The sequence below is a fragment of the Amblyomma americanum genome, chromosome 8 (assembly GCF_052857255.1).
Source record: "Amblyomma americanum isolate KBUSLIRL-KWMA chromosome 8, ASM5285725v1, whole genome shotgun sequence".
NCBI lineage: Eukaryota > Metazoa > Arthropoda > Arachnida > Ixodida > Ixodidae > Amblyomma > Amblyomma americanum.
Genome location: NC_135504.1, coordinates 4,090,634 through 4,113,108, shown reverse-complemented (window position 1 = coordinate 4,113,108; position 22,475 = coordinate 4,090,634). Strand labels below are relative to the sequence as shown.

Below are 22,475 nucleotides of genomic sequence, written 5' to 3'. Positions count from 1 at the left end.
GCTGTGGAAGTTAGCAAAAAGAGATTGGAAGATTGGTGGCTCAAAAGCAGAGAGGTGACACAAGGTTAGACGTGCAGGAAAATGTATTTAAAGAAAATGGCTAGTTTTAGCAACAACTTACAACAGGGTTATACAAAAATAAAGGAAGAAAAAGCTGAACATGGTGGCAACTGCCATCACCCAGTCTGAAAGTGGACGCTCCATCCATCCATCCATCCATCCATCCATCCATCCATCCATCCATCCATCCATCCATCCATCCATCCATCCATCCATACATACATACATACGTACATACGTACGTACATACGTACGTACGTACATACATACATACATACATACATACATACATACATACATACATACATACATACATACATACATACATACATACATACATACATACATACATACATACATACATACATACATACATACATACATACATACATACATACATACATACATACATACATACATACATACATACATACATACATACATACATACATACATACATACATACATACATACATACATACATACATACATACATACATACATACATACATACATACATACATACATACATACATACATACATACATACATACATACATACATACATGCATGCATACATGCATACATGCATACATGCATACATGCATACATGCATACATACATATATACATACATACATACATACATGCGTACATACATGCGTACATACGTACATCCCTCCCTCCCTCCGGGTTGCTTCCTACACGTGGTGTCTTTAAAATCAACAATGAATTAAAACAACTAGACCAACCGCAAGTTGTCGTACTAGTGAGTACTAATTTTGCCTTCCATTCTATCTTGCATTTGTTTTATTTGTCCATTTTCTATCCACTCCTTCTTTCCATTCCCACTGTCTCGTAGGTGAAGAACAAAGAGAAATTACAGCACCCTTCATCCGTTAACCGAGCAGGTGCAGTTTCTGCCCGTTAAGCGGTATGAATTCTCTTTTTGGTTCAACCCCCTATTTCTTCAGTCTTTGGTTCATATTCCTCTCACCTTTCTTATCTAAGCCGCCGCGGTGGCTCAGTGGTTATGGCGTTTGGCCACTGAACCGAAAGATTCGGGTTCGATGCCGGCCGCGGCGGTCAGATTTCTGTGGAGGCGAAATTCTGGAGGCCCGTGCGCTCTGCGATGTCAGTGCACGTAAAAGAACCCCAGGTGGTCAAAATGTCTATAGCCCTTCACTACGGAGTTCCTCATAGTCTGAGTCACTTTGGGACGTTAAACCCCCATAAACCATACACCTTTCTTATCAAAGGAAGGTCTCGTTACATAGTAAGCAAACTGTAACATCTGCTCAAGCTGACAAAGCTGCCTTTCGACACCGTCCTTGATTAACCGGGCCGCGCCGAACAAAAGAGAAAGGACGGATATATCGCAGGGAGCACTCTCTCTTCGTTAGCTCATGCAACAAGAATACGAGTCAGCAGAAGAGAAGAAAAAACTAAGAAAAGAAGGAAATCTTTTTTGTGGGCAGGTAAAGGTAGCGAGAAGTCAACAAAGAGGCAGGCCAGGCCACATATTTCTTGATTTTTCTTTGGCTTGCTGTCAACCCCGGGCTTATAGGGGGCAGAAAGCAGTCACAGTGCATCTTGGACGTCATATTCTCAGAAGGCTGAGAAGCGAGGAGGTCATAAGGAAAGGCTTACTCTTTGTTGTTTTTTTCTTTTTCGCATTTCACGGTTACCAGTACTGCTTGCGTTGTAATGTCCCTCTGACGTGGAGAAATAAGTGGATCCATTGTGGTTGCGCGTGCTTTCTTTTGGGCTATTGTTTTAAGCTGTTTTTTTACACTTTCCGTGAACTACACTAGATAATCAGGAGATTGTCGTATGCGTGGGCTTCTCTTGGCTCTTCATGGAGGTAACTACTACAAAAAAGTAAATTATTCTTGTCACGTGCCGTGTTGCAGGCGAAGCAACACCGTACATCCCTGGAGATGTGAACATATTCGGGACCGGTCAGCCATACTCGGCAATAAACGCCGCAGAAAACAGGGGCCTGCGGCAGCCAGATAAGCAATCTTCCAGTAGGGCCTCCACTTTTTCTAAGAAACTGGCGGAGGTTTGCAGCAGCGCAAAATAGGCTGCTTACCAACACATCCTCTCTCTTCGCTTCCTACTCATTTCTTCCTTTCTCCTCTTCGCGGCGTTAATCTTTCATTTCGAAATAGGCTTTCTTAGTGTTCTTAGTGATTTACTACTATCGCTCTATTTGCAGTCCTTTTTGAGCGACGTGTTCATAATGTGGCATCATGGACAAGGCGTGGCTTCCAGAAAGTATGCCATCACGAAATTAAAAAAAAAGCGTGTTAAGCTCAGTGTGATGAAATGGTTCTTCCTAGAGATTTTGCTGTGCCAAGTTTTTCAGTTTTTTCTTTTGCTTTTTATTGCTTTTTATTCGAGATTCTTCAATTCTCGTTCCGCTGAAGATTCTGAATCAAGCGCTGTATTCATAGCTTCAATTCTTTTAACTCCCGAGTTTGTTTGTTTTTGTGACGGGTTTCCCGCCGGAAGACATACTGTTCAGAAAACTGAATCCCCTGTCAGTCTTGCTTTTTTTTTTCTTTTGGACTACGTTGCTCTTTTGTAATTATTATTCGGCGACTTCTGATCGCGCCGCCTGAGTCCAATCCCAGCGTTTAGTTTTATTTTCCCGCCTTTATCTATGTTTTCTCTTGTTTTGTCTTTACTATTTTTACGCTTCATAGCGATTTTCCGTACGTGTGCATGCACCTATGTGTGCATTTCTTACAAATAAAAATGGTGGGTGGAGCGCGATCTATCTTTACGGAAGTTGGGATTTCTGACGAGCAGCAAAAGAAACGAGAATTTGAAAAGGTAATCTCCGTAGAAAAGATTGAATTCGAAAAAAAAAGCGTTTCAGTTTTCCACGATGTAACGCTTATATCTTATGTGCAGTATGAACATGTACGCACATTTTAGTACTTTTTATTTTATTTCAGTACCATTTTATAAGTGTGAAATAAAGTTAGTACCCCTGAACTTTTCCTGACGATATCATGGTGCGGTCAATGAAAATATTCTTTGGGAATTACTTCAGCAATAATAAAAAGTATTGCTTGTTTGCATCGCTACAAAGCAGCTGCCATTCGTTCCAGCGAATGCAGCACTGAATTTTTTGTTATCATTCGAGGATTTTCAAAAACCGGATTGGCTGACCACGCCTGAATAATTTCCTTTCCACAAGCCGGCATTTTTCATATTGTGTCCATTACTGTGCCGCCGACATCTGTTGAAAAGTTGCTTTGTTCAGTGACAGGCGGTTTTTGTGGTTCCTAAAAGGTTGCTGCTTTTCGACGGATGTTGTCGCACACGTCTTGGCGCTACACGGAATCGATTGCCTCGAATAACACCTTTTGAAACTAGCTAACTAGTGCAACCACACGAGAACAAAGAAAATAAAGGCCCTAAGGAGAAACGTGCACCAATGCCCTTTGTATACTATCCAACTGAAACGCACTGTTGACGACGTAGGTCTCCCTTGAGCCTTTTTTGCGCATTTTTTCCGCCAAGCCTGGTCTCTTACGGCGCTGTGTAAATCACATGACAGATCGAGCCTATCGTAAGCCTTAAAGTGGGCCACGCGCCCTAAAAGGATTCGCTTGTACCAATTTCTCACGCGATATTCGTTCCCCACTTCCTTTGTTGTTCTGTTTCGAGGAAGAAAGAGTAATGGCTGCGCACATCGGAAACCCGTGATCCAGTGCTAAAGAGCAGGAAGATGAATGGTAGGAGCGTTTCACAGAAGGTTCCGGCGCTTTTGTATTCGCTGAAACGGCCTCATTGTTGTTCTTTTCCTTGTTTCTTTCCCTCTTTCTTTTCTCAACCTTCTCGGCATACTGCAGGAAGAGCAGTTTCCTCCCAGCTCTTTAAGTACTGCGTTGCTACATGTTAATAATGCTGAGTCTGAAAGGTCGCCCGCTAATGGCCACACGTGGAAACAGAACGAATTTCTGATCGAAAGTTGAAATCAACCGCTATAACATTTAGTACCTAAACATTGCTGTTGCCGTCGTCAGCAATCATCTGATTTTTTTCCTTTCAGCATTGTTCTCTTTTTTTAATCAGAGATTTTTACTTTGTTATGCCCTCTTTTTTGTCGTCACCGTAAAGTGAACACTCTGTTCTATTCACTGCACGCAAGTCAAGTGGAGGAGTTTTTATTTTATTTTCTGGCATCCTGAGTATAAAACCGCGGTACTATATCGCGTAGTTTAGGAATGATGCACGTTGTGTGGAAGTGTTTCAAAGGTGCCGTGAAACACACAGTGCCGTTTTTAGCTAAAACGAATAAATCAGTGATGAGTAATCCTGATGAAACTGAGAAGAACAGACGGTCATACGAGCGCACTCGCGCGATTATGTGGTAACTGAACAAAAAAAGTTTAACCTTTACTGAAAATTATTAGTTTTCGGACCAGCCGACAATATTGCATGTAATAGTGCAAAGCGTGCGGCAATATATAGAACGCTATAGCTTACAGCAAACAATGCACCACAGTTTATGTTGTCACTCTTCATTAGAACGGTGGCGAGAAATGAGATGCTTTACAATGATGGGAGCATTTTCATTACGCAGAGGTGAGCTACGTCATCAGACGAGAAATGACGTCGCGAGACCGGTAGTGCCGTCAATTCTGGTAAATTCATCGAAATCTGCTAGTGATATTGCATTGCCAACACGCAATATCACGCCGGTGTCCCTGCAATTTTTTTTTCTGTTAACTCATCATTCCATATCATGACTCTCGTTTCTCAGTTCTACCCATGAACTGAGAAACGCAGTTGGCCGTTCAAAGAGCACTCTCTCGGCTCAAAATTTACGGTATCCCAAATTTAACAGCCTATTCAACAATCTTCTTGATCGTCGAATACCCTTGTTCTCTCTCTGTTTCCTGGTTGCAGATAGACGGAATATGAAGGTTCAGAAACAGTGAGAATGATGGTGGTTATGCTTTCTGGCAACTTTTTTAATTGCTCTGCTTTGTGTTTGCAAGCGCTATCGAAGCCGTTTTGCGAACTACTTGTACAAGTTTTTCTTTTTCGTTTACTCTAACAATACACTATAAACCACCAACATCATTGCTTCTTCCTTTCTTCTTTTTCTTTTTCTTTTCGTTACTGTTTCTTTTTTCAGTTTCTTTCTTTCTTCCTTTTTTCCTTCTTTCTTTACTTATTTTCTTCTCTCTTTTTTCTGCCTTGTGGATTCTATCGTTTGTTTTTTATTAGCTTCCATCCTTTTTCTCTCGTTTATTTTTCCGCAGACCTTCCCTTCTGTCACTTTTCTGTCCGTTTTTTTTTCTTCGTGTTCACCGCAGTGCTGCCTATCAATCTCATCTTTCTGCACCGGAAGGCCGACTGCGTCCAATCCCAACACAAGGGCGACCGCAATTGTGGACCTCAATAGCCGCACTCTTGTATCTTCCACACACACCGCCTGCCGATTTCCCCCATTTTCATTACGGACGCAAATATAGAACAGGATGCCAGATGGCAGCCTCCCCGTGGCTCTGTGTGATTCCCTCTGTTTTTTTTTTTCCTGTGTCGGAAACGCTGACCAACAGAGCGCCCTTTCTATCAGCGCCTCTTTTTGCCATTTCGGCAGTGACCGTTCTGTCTTCTAGACGAAGTCCAATGGGCGCCTTCGACCGTCGGGTCCGTGGCACTGCAATGCTTATTTCCGTCCACGAATTTGCTGGAGGGTCTGCGTGCCCTTTCACTTTTCATGGTTCATTAGTTACGGTCCCCTTCAGATCTGTGTGGCATTTCTTCGCTTTTCTTTTTTCCCGAACAGCAGGAACGCAAACAAAACCTGGACACAACTAGCAAGAAGATCGATGTTCTTCCGAATATCTGTTTTGATCCGGAGAACAAAGAGAGGCCCTATCGCACTTCGATTTAACTGAGACCATTTCGTGCTTATGCTTTTGACGCCAGCAGGAATCCAGCCGCCGCGGTGGCTGATTGGTTATGGCGCTCGGCTGCTTCCCCGGAAGACGTGGGTTCGATCCCTGCCGCGGCGGTCGAAGTTTGATGGAGGCGAAATGCTAGAGGCCCGTGTGCTGTGCGATGTCAGTGCACGTTAAAGAACCCCAGGTGGTCGAAATTTCCGGAGCCCTTCACTACGGCGTCTCTCATTGCCTCAGTCGCTTTGGAACGTTAAACCCCCATATACCTAAACCTGCCAACAGGAATACCAGCTTCAAGTGCTTCCTTTCTTTTCCTGCCTTACCCTTGCTTAAAAACACTAACTCAAAATATTTGGTCACAAAGAAACGGTGATGTCCTTTTTCTATTTAATGAACAGAAAGAGGAGGGAACTTGCTTCGAGGGAGCCTCCGCCCATGTGGCCCCAGAAGCATTTCGCGCATTCGGTACTAAAAATTTTACTAGTCTCCCCGGTTTGCTGCCAGCCGCCATTTTGCGCTTTTATTTCCTTGCGCTCTTCTATCTTCTGCTGCTCAGATTCCTTTGGTTTTTCGCGGTGCATCTCGACCACCCATCGGGCGAGTAGGCAAAGTGGAACGCTTTTTTTCTAAGCCAACTGGAGGAGGCGTCCAACAGGGATGACTGTGAGCCCTCCCTGGAGGCCCATTTGCTCGTTATCGAGAGGCGCCAACCTAACTCTGGAGTGATGACAAGAGCGTACGAATCATCTCCTCCTAGCTGCCAAAGCCAGTTTACCCAGACTGTTACTTCTTTTTTCTAATGTGCAAAGCAGCCAGTAAAATCGGTGTTTGCGCTTCTCAGACAAACAAAATACTGAAAGGGCGTTCACGAAATGTGTAACAAGTTACGTTTCCGCTTGGAAGCGAGTCATGGCCTTGTGTATAAGGATAATTGGTCCTGCAGTGTCATCGATGGCAATAGGTTATATGACCGTGCACTAATACTTTCTTCTATAAGCTACATACGGAAACATTGCCCGTGAAGACATTGCTTCAGAAAAAGTGAACCTTTATGTGGTCTTTAATCTACCGCTTCGGTGGTGTCCCTGAAGCAAATTAACGTTGCTTGATCAATTGTAAAGACTCAGTTCTGATCTGGGATATCTTGCAATGGACACTAGAATAAAATTATTCTACTTCTCATATCAGATGACACGATGCTTTTTTTTTTGTTTATTAGACCACACAGCTTATGGAAAACTAGAATGATGGGCCGGCGCTGTGAATCAGTTTTTTCGAAGAAATTTCATTTCATCGATTTTTTTTTCATCTGAGGGAAGTGTATGATCGTACCGACTTTAAACAATAGTGGCACTCCGTCTTGATTTGCTCAACCTTACCTCTCGTCTAGTGCTCTCTTGCTCTTTTTGAGATGTCTGTCGTGAAATTCCCTAAAAGCTTTCCAAATAGCTCTTGCAAATAGAACATAATTTTCGTGTAATAATCATCATATTCTTAAAAAAGCTAGTTTCTGGACTGTCGGTTGCGTGCATGCCTCGCGGTCTGAAACCCGCGTGTTCAATTTCCCATACCTTCAAAAGAAATTGTATTTTTATTAACACGATGACGTCATGCGGGATTTTTCACGGCCACTTTTGCGCTTAACAATGACGCGTTTTATTGTCGTTCAGTCGTATAATGCTTTCGCAATACAATTAACAAGCTCAGAAAGGGAAACAGCGTTCCTACTTCGGCTGAGACCACATAGAATTATACAGGTCGGATTCTTCTTGATCACAATGTAAAATTTGGGGTCTTCACTTTTACAGGCATTGGAATTTGTGCGCATTCGAATGAGCTACAAATTGATGCACCCTTACCCTCACGTTTATTTCTACCTGCTAGAAATGATGTGGCCAACAAAGAAGGGGATGTTTCCATGGCTCGGAAGGAACTACCCTCTTTTTGTCTGGTATTTTTACCACCACAATCTTGCCCATGCGCCATCTTCTTCCTGAAGGAGACAAAAGGGATCGAGTAATCATTCTGTTCTACACAAGAGAATGCAACGCAATGTAGTAAAACAATGCAAGACGGCAGCCATGAGGAAAAACGTGGCACCTTATGCACTTGAAACTGAAGCCTGTGCGACTATTACAGCAGCTTGTACGTCAAATCAATGCCGCTGAAAAAAAAGTTGGTCTCTTCCAGTTGCTTCATTGCCATACCAATCACAACAAAGTACAGTGAGGGTCATCAAACTGGTGAAATATGCAAGCAGAAAAAAAAGGAAAACAAATCGAAGCTGACCAGCGCTTATTCTTCCTCCAGTGGTTGTGATCCGAGGCCTAAATAATCCCTTCGGGAATGATTGACATCATTCACGGATGCCTCGATCCTGGCAGTAAACTTTCTGAGGGCACTGACTAATGGACGCGTCAAATAATGACCGAACGTTTGGACGATAAAAACGGCTGGATGGAAGGATGGAAGCAAGGTTGAAGGTCGATGCGACTGATATAAATTTTCATGCGTTGGGCAGTTATCGCCCCTAATTTCTTTGAGCAATGCTCGAAGATGGTGAAGAGTCAACTGTCGTATTTCAGCGTATTTCGCTTCATCGCTGTGCAGGACACTCAAGTTTCGTCTTGTAGGTAGAAAAGGTGTCCATCGCGTTCATTAAAGCACTGTCACTTCACCTTGTCGCAATTTTGTTTTCTTTTCCTCTTCTGTGGTGCATGTAGAAAATGTTACATCACGTCTGGTTTTAGAGTGAATATTTGAATGTGCCAGAACATTACCTCTGTGAGCAATGAGAAAAGCTTCCTAATGAGCCAGTAAGATAGTATTTGCATCTTAAGCTGATAGTCGAAATACAAACCCTTAATATTAAAGAATACCTGACGTGGAGTAGTCCAAGGCCTCAAGAAATAAAACACGTTTGAATCATTTTATTTTATATCCAGAATATTGCACGCCTTCTATACCCCAGTTGAAGAGAGATTGAAAGTAATACAAAGACAAAAAGCACTGAAAAATATTTAAAACGCCAAGCCGAAAAATTATTCACATCAATCACTTAATTTAACAGCAGAGTTTGTATTTCCTAGCGATACCGTTATTTAGTATACTTTTCATTTACGGTGTGTGCGAACAAGAAATATTTAATTACATTAGACCGGGTGACGAATGGGCTTAGCGAATCGGAGTAACAAGGTCTCATCGCTCTTGTCTCGGAAAATGGCTTAACATAAGGATCCACCGTAAGGTAGGAACCTCTATCGTTCTTAAGCCCTACAGCAGCGCTCCATCCCAGGAATGGTCGAAACACACTTTTACTACTTATATGACTTGACCCATGGCTTTGGGCTAAATGCCTTGGATTAGCGGAACCTGCTTTGAGTAACTGCGGGATGCTGCACCTACAAAAATCATTTTCACTCATCACCCGCATCCTAAATTCCCGATCCGGTATATTTAAAATTTCTCCATCTCTCTTGCAAGCGGACTTTTGCAGTCGCTAAGAGCAGAGTGCTTCCGAGCTTGCGAAGGACCAATGAACGACGCCTAGTGCCCCACTGCAGGTGGCACTTAAGGCTGTCCTATGCTCAGCCACCCCCACCCCTTTCCAACCCAATGGACCCCACACGACAACCCGTCATACACCCTTCATTCGATCGCCAGCCACCAACATCGCCAAAACTTGCCGCTACTAGCCACCACAGCAACTTTGTGACGCTACAGGGGACACCACCCCCATGGCGCCCGACCAACAAACCTGACGAGCCAAGGTCTCTGACTCAACATTTGACCTTGTCAAATGTACCTCTCGTTGCCTCCAGAACTAACGAACATTCGGTCATCAGCACTCGATTCTTGTCTCCTCCTCTTGTCTCCTCCTTCCACTGCAGTGATATACAGTTTGATATAAAACACTCTTTTCGCTTTCGCCTACTGCTCGACCTCTAAACTTGAACTCCTGCGTTTCGTAAATTGCTATAATCACAGTACCGAACGCCGTCTCTCCGAAGTCCTCTTCACCTTCGCTGCGGAGCTGCCCCCCACATACAAGTTCATCCTAGAGACAGATTTTCACGCTCGTCACTTCAAGTGAGGCTATCCGCGAACACTGCACCACGGCTCACGGCTGCGTCCTCCAAACCAACATCTCGCAGCATCACTTCTCTCTCTTCTACACCCATATATAACTTCACAGGGGGATACCTCTCCCCAACATCCTTGAGTGCTAGATATATATGTTTTCCTTGGTCCTATTCAGACCACTTGGCATAACATTGAATGCCTTCTCCTCAGTAGCCGAGCGCCCTAAGCACTGAACCACCGCGGCGGGTTCACATGAAACTTTATTAGGCATGTCAAAAGAATGAAGGCTGCTTTCGTGGTGGGATGACACTGAGGGCGCCACTACTTTGAGCACGATGCAACAATGTCACAATGGCAGAAAAGCAGCGCTGAGGAACAAGAAACGAAGCCAAAACGTTCGAAGCGAAATGATAGCAGGATGGCGAGAGCTTGCATGTGGTGTCTCATGCAGGTAGTGCAGATATTTGGCCGCAGCAGAAGCGTGGCCTGTTGACAAGGCTACAAGCGGAACGAAACGAGTGTATTAAGGCTTGTTTGAACGCAGCCTGTCTGGAGCATCCGCACATCAGTCTGGACATTGTTTGGCGATGTGTGGTGTCTATGCATGAAAACAAGTGTAGTTCACCGGGTGTGCATCCCTGCGTATATGAGCCACAATAGAACATTCGGCAATTCTCTTGTGAAAGCAGTTCCAGCTCTATTTTCCGGATTTAGGCGGTGAGAGCGAGAGAGAAGGAAATAAATTTAATTATAATGACCAGTGGATTTGGGACACGTAGGTTAGTGGGTTCCTGCACGATCCAACTGCACTATACATTCATCATCAACCTCATGAAAAATCTATTAACAAACAGAGGAGTTTGGAGTACGCAGGCTCCCGGGCCCTCGGACGGCTCCACTGCGCGCAAGCGTTTGCGTACCTGCGGTCTACAACGCTAGCAGCGCGGTCGGTAGCGAAGGTCTGCACGACCGGGTCCTCAGAGCGCAGCAGAGTTACCCAGGCCTCTCAGGTATTAAGAAGCGTTAGTCCCCACGGGGGAAGGTCCGACGGGCAATGAGAAAGGAAATGGAAAACAGAAGTGAGGTTTGGGACCCAGAATACAGGATGAAGTGATAAAATGGGGTGATAATGAGAGAGAGTGAGAGGAGAGGCGGGAGTGTGTGTGATTGAAATTTGCGCCAAAGAATTGCCTGTCGATTCCTGAGGGACTTGTGCGGTAGGGGGTATAGCTGACGCGAGACCTTGGAGGCCTGGGTCAGGGCGGCCCGGTCAGTGGCGATCTTCTGTGTTACTGTGTATGAGTATGCAGCCTCTCTTCTCAGGGTACGGTGTAACTGGCTCACTGGACAGCTCAATGAATATTTGAGGTACGTACGCGGCGATGGAGTCCTGCTAAACGGGCAGCCATTTTTAGCAATAATAGTAGCGTACACTTCCGAGAAGAACATTATAATAGCGATGCTGCTTGGGAAAACTCGCAACCGCGGCTAGAAAGCTGGTATTGGTGTAAATCCACTAGATAGATAGCTGTCAGGAAGAAAAGGAAAGTGCACAGGCCTGCTCACTGGCTCAAGACAAGCCACAATCGCTACCACGTGCAAATAGCAGGAGAGTTGAAAGATCGCATAGAAAGACAGGATAGTAAAGACGCGCTAAAGACAAGGCCGATCCCGGAGGTAGTGCAATACCGGGCCAACCGGTGGCGGGAGTGAAGCATCCTTCAAACTCTCCGCCACATTTTCAAAAATAAGTCCAATTGGACCCGTAACAGATACTCTACGGGATCCGGACATTTATTCACTAGACCGCGGTGCAGCTGCTCATTGATATTTTACGATACACGCTTAGTAGCATTGCTTTCGTGGCTGTATATTCCGCAAATACGTTTAGTAATACTTTTTTGCCTTGCATAAATATGAAACAGTAATTTTATTTCGGGGGCAACTGGCAAAAAAGTGTTAAACAAGGGCTCACGTTCAGCAAGTATTCCCACATTGACATCTAAGCAAAGTGCAAAGTTGCCAGTGTACTGGCATGTTGTTAACTTTTACTTGATTGCAGAACCAGCTCTTCCATCGACTACCCCACTGCTGTACAACACTACAGCCACAGCCGTACCATGTATCCTCCTCAAACTCCACATTAGACCGCATACAAACCACACATTGGCGACAACTTCCGTGTGCTGTGCATTGTCAGTGCTCGTTAAAAGATCTAGAGGTGGCCAACAATATCCCCGAGCCCACCGCTGCGGCACATCTTTCACCCGCTGCGCGGGCTCACTGGTTAGTTGCATCTCCAGACTCAATGGAAATGCAGCGTCCGGGATCGAACCCGCGAACTCGCGTTCAGCATGCCACCATTCAAATTCAAGGCTGGGTGGCCGCACTGGCGACTGCCACTGGCAGTTTTTCATGACGTTTGCTCGATCGCCGCAGTGGCCCTCGTGCTCGCGTCCGAAAAACAAGCCTTAGCTATATATATATATATATATAAGAGTGCTCGGATACTGATCCGGAGTACCCGGGTTCGAACCCGACTGCGGCGGCTGCGTTTCGATGGAGGCGAAACGCAAAGGCGCCCGTCTGCTTTGCGATGTCAGTGCACGTTAAAGATATCCGGGTGGTCGAGATTATTCCGGAGCCCTTCACTACGGCACCCGTTTCTTCCTTTCTTCTCTTAGTCCCTCCTTTATCCCTTCTCCCATGGCGCGGTTCAAGTGTCCACCGAGATATATGTGAGACAGCAGCAAATTTAGTAAATTTTTTGCACTTTTAGGAAAGGAAATGACAATAATTGTCTCACATCTCGGTGGACACCTGAAGCGCGAAAAAAAGGAAAGGAATAAGGGAAGTGGTGAAACAAGAAAGGCGGAAAGAGATGCTGTATTAGAGGATTCTGAAAAGACGTTAGATCACTGTGACTACCCGCATTGGAGGAATGCGAAAGCATTGACGCGTCTTCAACACTCATCGCCTCTCTTTGCTCCTCTTTCAGTCGATTGACGTTTCCTTCCAACTAATTAGCTAATGATTCTATGGCACACAAACTTTTTGTTTGATTAAATATTTTTCATCAAACACATTTCAATCAATTTCCAACTTTATTTTCACTTCTTTGTCTATTTTTCTACTATTTGCTCTCCGCGGCTTTTTTCCCCTCAACTTAGTATATCGACGTCTGGGCTATTTCGATGTTTTGTAGCGAGAGCTACACTACGCTGCCCAGTCGAGCATTTCGCAATAAGCCTGGGAGACTCATAGGGCCCATGCGCGAAACCAGAGAGGAGCAGCACATGCGCAGCGCATGACTTCACTCTCCTTCGCTTACGGCGCCGTTCGGGTGTCCACCGAGATATGCGCCTACATCGAAACGCAGCCGCCGCGGACGGGTTCGAGTCCGGGAACTCCAGGTCAGTAGCCGAGCGCCCTAACAACTGATCCACCGCGGCAGAACCGACCTTCATGACCTGCGCATGCGGTGCCACAGTGACCTCTGCGAGGCATGTGTAATTTCCTTTCTTTAAAACAAATTTCCAATTCAATTTGCTTCCTTTATGGCCGCGGTTCGGGTGTCGGTCTCCACAGCAGGCGTCGCATGGATCACACCTACCATGGATTACCACATTAATCTTAAATCTTTCCTCACACATCTCTCTCAATTCTCCTACTGTCTGCATGTGGCAGCGATTGTGGCTCAGTTTGAAGCAGTGGGCCGGGTCGTGCTCTTTCATTTTCATTCTTCCTGCAGTCGCAACAACATGTTTAACGCGCACTGGTAGCGCACAACACATGGGTGCTTTCTGTCTTCCGACGGAGGCGAAATGCAATTCAAGTATTCAACTGCCACCTGCCAGGGTGGCAGGGTGGGTGCTCTGTCTATCCAGTGTGTGGAACGCACTCAACGTTACAGACGTCAAACGGTGTCTCCTTGCCCGATACAGCACAACTTTCGCTCTCTCTAATGCTAACCGACCTCCCGGCGCCGTTCAGGTGTCCACCGAGAGGTGGTAGGGCCTTTTCGCATAAATTATATTTTCACGTTGCTGCAATATGAACGGGCTTGTCTAGATCCACTATTTCCATTCGATGGCAGATGCCGGGGCTAACAAAAATCTTTTCCTTCCTTTTTACTATTAATTTAATAAAAACCACCACCACTCACCAAATTCTAATTCAGTGTAGTCATGAATTGTGCTTCATATGCTCTTGTGCGAATATTCGTTGAATGTGAGACATGCTTAATGCTCCATCGCAAATTGCTGCGTAAACAAAATTTCTCCTCACCGTTTTCTGTACAGCAAATATTTTTGCGAGTTTTTTCTATAACAATGCGGCACAAAATCAGTACTAATAAGCGTGTTTCATAGAATATCAACCAGCTGAAGCAGCATTGTCGTCGGTTCTACAGCAGTCGCTCTGGTAATTCGCTTGTAGTGAGCGCACAAAGTGCCATGACAAAGGCTGTTTAGGGAAAAATTTTGTGGGCACTTTACGTGTAGGAATGTGAAGCATGTGTTTGGAGTGTTTTGAGGAAAACGAAGGTTTTTTCAAAGGTTTTCGACTCTCACCTCTCGACATGTCTGTGGACACCTCAACCACGCCTTAAAGCATGCAACTGAAGGTGTATATGTCATCGGTCCGAACCTCTGGCTCAAGTTTCACAAAGCATGCGATTGAAGGTCAATAAGTCATCGATCCGAACCCCTGTCGCAAGCTAGCTTCCAGCTTGACTAAAACGTAAGCTAAATGCAAAGAGGAACGCTATGACACCATCCGGGATGCTTTACGACGAACGACTGCTCAAAATTTTGATGAATGTATTGCGGACGAGATTTGCTGAGATGTTCTGCGGACACAACTGAATCATATAATGCTTTCGCATAAACAAATCAATTAGGAAATGTCTTTTTACAGCGAAACAACTACATTAAGGAGCCAAAGCCAACCAAGAACCTTAAAGCGTCCTTGACCTTGAGGGTGCGGAAATTAATTTTTCATGACTACGTTTCGAAACCGCGGCGAGACGAACAGATTAGCTTCGCTGGCCACTGCAAAAGAGCGCTATACTTTTGCCGCAGCCTAACACGCCTCGTGTTTAACTGCAACACACTCTCGCACTGTGCATTGCACATTGTAGTCTTCATCAACTTCCATCTGCGGCGCGAAAGATCAGTGCTGTTTTACCTTGATGAGAGCTAAACCCGAGTCTAACATTGCCTCCAGACGTGCCGACAACCAAGCAAATCAAAACCATGAGCCAGCCAGGGTGAACGCATGCTGTAGCACTTTCTACTCGTTTTACCTACGTTAAATCACGACCAAATTTTTTACACGTGAGAACAGAACTCATAAGTGACTGAGGGGCCAGGAATTGGTGCGGACTCAACGCTGATCAAGGAGATGGCATCAACATGTATGTGAGCACGTTCACCTCCCTTGAGTACAGTGGGGAAGTGCGTGGACCCAGGGGCCACCGTGCCTCGAATTCCTTCGTTAGAATCAAGTTTTAAAGCTGGTCTAGACAGACCAAGGTCATCGGCACCGCAAATTGACCTTGAAGTGAAGTTGCGGTGGAGGTGTGGCAGCAACATGACATACCACGTAACTCGCCGCCGCCTTGTCGACCGCTGCTCCGACCGCCGCTCATCACCGCTTTTGCGGTTCCGCGAAATTTTGCGACATTATTGCGACAGCCACCACCCCTACCCGGCCCCTGACAAGGGGCTGAGTAAGGGGGAGAAGCGAACTCTGCGGCGCCTGCAGACAGGAAATCTCTCCTGCCGTTGTGAAACACTTTGATCGAATACAGATGGGCGATGTCCGCACTGTGGAGAGATCTGCGACATCTTTCACATGATGTGGGCATGTAATCATAATCCTCACCTTCCCCCTTCTCCTACGAAACCTCACCTTCCCACTTACCCTGTCCCTACCCAAGAGGTCTGGGAGACTGCCCTCCTCAACTGCTCCTCACTCGAGTCCAAAAGGGCTCAGATAAGAGGGGCGCGAGACGAGTCCTCGTAGTGCGGTGTCCCGGACTATGGATACCGATCATTCACCGGGGTCTTCTGACTCTCGAACTCTTTTTTTAATTCATATTTGAACAGCGCAATAAAACAACGGGACACAACGAAGAAAGGACACCACAAGCGCTTCGTTGTGTCCCGTTGTTTTATTGCGCTGTTCAAATATGAATCAATACCAACTCGCCCAGTTTGCAGCTTTAATGAATCTTTTTTTAAGCAATAAAAAAAGTTTTTCACCACCACCACCTCCTTGGTAGCCATGGCCACGTGACTAACCACGTGGTGCCGTTTGCTGCAAAAAAAAATAATGTGGATTAGCCAAGCTAATTCAGGATATACAAAGCGGAAACGAGATTGAGGTCTCCACTGATCCACGCAGCCGGTTGTGCGCCTTTCCTTTCGTGAAAATGAACGGTCTTTGCAAAGTAGTCAACGCCAATGAACTCTATGAAAGCCGTAAGCTCACTTGTTTTGTCTGGTTTTTGAGGAAAGGAAATGGCACAGTAACCGTCTCACTTATCTCGGTGGACACCCGAACCGCGCTGTAAATGAAGGGGTAAAGGAGGAAGGGAAAGAAGAAAGAGAAAACTGAAAATTTAAAGTTGGATTTTGAGTAAAGGCGCGGCGCTGCGCAGCGGCGGAACACCTGTGGCTCGTGCTACTAGTGGCGCCTACGCAGTTGTGACTAGAGAGCGAGAGAGAGAAATGCGCCGGGTGTCGTCACTACTCCTTCGCATGCGCAGCACGGCTGGAATCACGCGAAACTGCTCAACCTGCGGCCAGTAAGCTTTCGCTTTAAAAGGCGCCCGTGCGATGTCAGTGCACGTATAGGATCCCCAGGTGGCATAAATTATTCTGGAGCCCTCCACTACGGCACCTCTTTCTTCCTTTCATCTCTCAGTCTCTCCTTTATCCCTTCCCTTACGGCGGGGTTCGGGTGTCCGCCGAGATGTGAGACAAATACTGCGCGATTTCCTTCCCACAAAACCAACTTTCATGTTTATTTTCTCCTGTGCTGTGTGGTGTCAGTGCTCGTTAAATATCTCCAGGTGGTTGTTGCTGTTGCGACTGAAGCAAGTATGAAAAGGAAAGTGCACGGGCCTTCCCACTGGCTCAAGCAGAGCCACAATCGCTGCCACGTCTTGAAGGAACGAAAGTTAAAAAAGATATGAGAGGAAAGATTGTAAGGACGCGCGTCGCAGCAACCGTGCCATCTGAAGAAATGAAGACGGTTTAGAAACAAGCGAAACTGCCAGTTAGTTGAAATGAATAGATTTAAAAAATTTTATAAATGTTACTGCGCGTATTCAAAGTTAGGCATCAACTTTGTTAGACGTTTTTGTTACATTGATAAAGCAGATCTTCTTTCTGCAAGAAGTCCACATAGCAGTGGTCAATAATCTATACATCCTCTCACCGAAAATGGCACATAATTCTCCGATAACTTTACGCAACATTATTGCATCCACAATGGAATCATTTTCTCAAGAAATTTTACTTGCTAACTGGGCGGAAGTTTTGTCTGTCACAGAACCGGAAACAGCATAAGATTGCTTCCATGCCAAGTTCAAATCTGTTTATAATATGTTTCATTTTCCTGACATTCAAGACTACATGAAATAGGAAAAAAACCTTTCATAACTAAACTTGTTTAAAGAAATACTCAAAAATAACTTATTATATCAACAGTTTCTTATGCACAAAGATGATAATATTCTACGAAAGTTTAGAACACGAAGAAGGAAGCTGACTGCCTTACAGTTTATGAAAGAAAGAAGCTATTTGCAAAAGCTGTTCCACGTCAGTGTTATGAAGAAATCAATGCTTGGAAGCGATGAATAGGACTCCAGGAACGCTCCCCTCCGCGTACGTTAGTGGACTGCGCCACGTGCTAAAAAAGGGAGGGCGAAGGCAGCAACCCGCTGCTGCTGGTGGCACACTTTAGTCACCCCTGATGAAGGGACCGAGTTGGTCCAGAAACGTTGGGTAAAGTGAAAAATATTGATTGGCGTCAGTTTTCTCTCAAATATCTCAAGAACCCAACCAGACGGACTTCCGTCGAAGATGTTTTCGTTCCTCTCAAATACATTTTGGGTGATGCCCTAAATAACCCGTCTCGAAAAAATGAACTCGCAGTGCCTGGAAAAATTATATCTAATAAAAAACTATCGAACTGCTTCAACGATCACTTTGTATCTGAGATCATTAGCACCCATGATCACAACTCCATGAGCTCTTAAAAACTGGAAGGAAACGCCGCAGTGCACTTTGTTCTGTTACCACAGCAGATGAAATGTACAGCATTTTTACATCTATAAAAAATACCAACTACTCTGATGCAAGCAGATTGCAGATGAGACCTGTAAAACACGTCTTAGACAGAAATCCATCTGTGCTAGAACAAGTGTTTAATCTGATTATCAGTAATGGAACCTTCCCAATGAAACCTAAGGCTGCAAGCGTTGCAATTTTGCACAAAGATGCAGAGAGAAACGATCGTGCTAACTACACGCTTACCTGGATACTACCTGTCTTCTCAGAAGGCCTGGAAAATCTCATACGCTGCCGTGTCATTTCTTTCGCAACAAAACATAAAATTATTACTAGTGCTCAGTTCGGTGTTGTGAAAAGTGTGTCGACTGAAACCACTCTTCTAAGACTAAAGGAAATTATTCTCGAGCGTTTCGAACGCCAGTTGTGCCCATTAGCAATATGAATAGATTACTTGAAAACCTTTGATCATAATAGTCACACGCCTATATTGGAAAAATTCAGCCACTATGGCTTTCGTGGCATTTTCTTTCAACTATACAAACCCTACCTCCAGTCCCGTCAGCAGATGTTCGTCATTGATACTAAATATTCCGGCATGAAGCCAATTTACTATGTACCGCAAGGAAGTATCTTTGGGCCGCCTTTGTTCTGCCTTTGCAATAATGACCTCGTTAACATTAGTAGTAAAGTTCGTCATGTATTCCGACGACACCACTGTGCTTCTTACCAGCTCAAACCAAATCCGATATAATTAAATACGACAACCAAGTACTTCACTGATTGTAATTCACTTATTGTATACACAAACAGAAAAGGCTATTTTCTTCAGGTAAAACAAAAAACGGAGAGTGGGCCGGCTACCTCTTTTAAAACTGTTCAGTTCAGAAACTATCAAAGTACTTGGTCCCCACCTGAATCGCCTTGCGCGGAAAGCGAGGAAGGAGGGGGTCAAAGAAATAAGGGGGAAGCGGAGCAATAGTGGAGGACCACGGATTAATTTCCACCATACGAGGCTATTTACGTTAAACTGACATTGCTCCGCTCACGAAAGCGTTTCCCATTTTCCTTCCAGCGAAACAGGGCCGCTATGACCAGGCAGGAGAAAGATTGAAGAAAGTAGCAATAAATCAAGGAAGGGGGAAGGAGAGAATGACGGGTAAAAAAAGAGAAAATGGAATGAAAAAGAGCAACAAAATGAGAGTAAGAAAAGGTAGAAGGACGCACAAATGACGGTAGGAAAAAGATAAGACTGAGGGATCATCTCTGACATACAAGCTATGGCGCACGAGTAGGTTTTTAACACTTCCGGGACAAATGAGCCAAGAGAAGGCAACCAAGAAATAGGAATACTTGCAGCCAAAGTTCAAAGCGCCCCGACAAGAAGAGTTGGTGAGAGAGACGAGTGCAAAGAGTAGCGAAAAAGTCTCGCTGTCAAGAGGGAAGGCAGCCCCGGCGTTGAATCTCACACCCCGTAGTGAATGCTCCCATTCTTCACATTCCATGGCTCACATTCCAGCGCTGGAGGCACGTGTCAGATTTTTGGGAAGAGCCTTCCGGCTCCTTTTTTTTCGCACTCCCTTTTTCTCACCAAACGGGGATAGGAAAGAAGGGTCCTGTGGCTCCGTGCTCTCCGGCATTCCCTGAAAGCCTGCCGGCCATCCCCTCGCCTTCTCTCGGATGCCTGAACCTTTTTTCTATTATGGCCACTTTCGAGCTCAAAGCGAAATTTCCACTCCCCAGCTCTCGTGTAATGAAAAGTGTGCGGCAGCAGTCTTCGAGGCGCGTTAGCAGGGCAATTAAATGCAGGACCGGGTTTCCCAACCGACCACTTTTTCGTGTCGCTACCCGCTAGAGGCGCGTATTTTGGGCGAACCGCACGCGGTGAATGCTTCGTTTAGAAAAGAAGCGAGAGGTCAGTGCGCTTTGTGGACGCATTATTTTAATTTATCTCTCTAGTTTTTTGACATAGCCTTGTAACAGATGTGTATAGTAGTTCCTGGTTTGATCGTACTCTGGCAATGTAACTCATTTATACCAAATCGAGGAAAACAGTGTAGGCACCTGTGATGGCATGAGCAGTTATGCTTGTAAGCCTTCCTTAAAACAAGGTAGGCAAATGAATACTTAAATAGGTTATGATTCAAATTAGAACGGGGTACCATTGTTTATGTGCAGAAGCTATACAAGAGCAACGTTAGACTTTGGTGCGCCGGAGCTCTTGTGTGCGACCAGAAATGGCTGCGAAGGAATCTTGATATTTCATCTCTCGTCTCTGACTTTGACGAGAACGTAGTATTTGCTTTTTTTTACCGCGAAAAGCTGGCATAGGGAGGCTGATGTTCCCTATGGTTTTTAGGCTGGTGCTTCGCTTAAAGCCGTCCGCAGCGCACAGCAGACGTCATAGCTGGGCAGATCCACTCGCTGCTGGTGACTGGGACGATGAGCTCTCTTTAGATGAATGGCTGAAAGGTGGGCCTGTCTGTATTGCATGTTCGAAAGGGTTACAACCAGCCAAAAAATAGGCGCACACGACAGAGAATACCACATTACACAGTACACAGAGCCACAAATAAGGTCATGCCTTGCCCCCCAAGTACCATGACAGTTCCCCTGCAACAGCAATAGCCGTCAGGTAAGTCTGCTCGCCTCCGAAACCACCCTATATTTGCCGCCGCATGACACCGTATCGTATCACACGCCCCGAACGCTGTGCGACCATCCAATAGTTATTTCAGGCGCTATCAGGTCAATGGATAAGCAGATCCGTGTGAACACCTTTGTCACGAATATTTTGCTAGCGCACTACAGAAAAAAACGAGAAGACGATTGACATGTATGCGAGAATAAATAAAACTAGAACAGAAATGCGGGACCCTATAATGGGTTTTTATAAATCACCCTTCAAAACCGGATCTTTTTAAGTTTTCTTAACAACATTTATAGTGCTCAGCCATGAAGCGATTTATACAAATTTTTTCTTCTATTTTTAGCGGTACCAAGCCCAGCGTCAGCTAATTATGCGATTTTGTGGGAGCCGGCAGAAGAAGAGGACTGAATTTCTTCGTTAGTGCCGGTTCATTGAACCGCGAGCTCTTTTCGCGCTTTGAGCGCCCTCTCTCCTCATTTACGCAGTACGTTTTTTTTTTTCCAAAGAGAAGAAAATCCTCGGTGGTCCCCCTTAACTTTTAAGCAAAAATTTCGAATTGGGTGGTTTATGATACGGAACGTTATATGCGCCGAAGGTGCGCATGCGCGATGACACTGATACAAAAAACGTGGACAAACGTATCATGATTTGCTATTAGAAAACAGAAATGAATGATGGTTTAATCCTTGAACCTTTCTGAAAAGCAGTTACATTAGAGATAAGCGATTCATTTCCTGGAAGGAGGCACAGTAGAAAACAAAAACATTAAACGTACATTACGTCAATTAGAGTCGACTGGCAAAAGTCCTGCTAGGAAAGCAGCTTTGGGGAAGATGCAAGCGTCCATTCCGCTACTAATTTTTCTGCCCGCGACCGCTTCAGTTTGATGCAGGCGAACTGGAAAATATTCTCGTGTGCTGCGCCATTTCAGTGCACGTTAAAGAACCGGAGGTGGTCAAAATTAATTCCACTGTTCTCCACTGCGGAGTCTCTAATTGCCCATAAGCATCACTGGACGTTAAACTTCACATACCTTAGCCGCATTCTATATAAAATAAAGTACCAATACTGCTGGGAAAAGGGATCTCGAAATCTTTTCAATTAACCTTGTTCTGCGCAAGCTTCGGGCACCTTATTCTCGCACATTTCCTAACCTATTTCAACCACCTGAATTTCTGCCTCTCGCGCTATACTCGGCAGCTTTTCGAATTCAGTTTGTTGCAGACACGCGCATAAGAGGATCAGACAAAAGAAGTCAAGCTGGATGAACGGCTGATTTGCGCTAAACGCGTTCTGGCGATGTTTATTTAATTTTATCAGAAACATAGCTCACGGGTGGAACGGCCGTTGTTTAAGTAATGAAGCTATCCCCGGTTTCTTCTAAAGCCGTGCTATAAATTAATTGGCAGAACTATCGTTCAGTCTCATGCTCTAAATGTCATAAACAGTG

At 45.0% G+C, this 22,475-nt stretch overlaps 1 pseudogene; it reads right to left on the bottom strand.

The window, feature by feature from the left end:
- Nucleotides 1–11,730: 11,730 nt before the first annotated feature.
- LOC144102893 (U2 spliceosomal RNA) lies at nucleotides 11,731–11,873 on the bottom strand (annotated as a pseudogene).
- Between the last annotated feature and the right edge of the window lie 10,602 nt (nucleotides 11,874–22,475).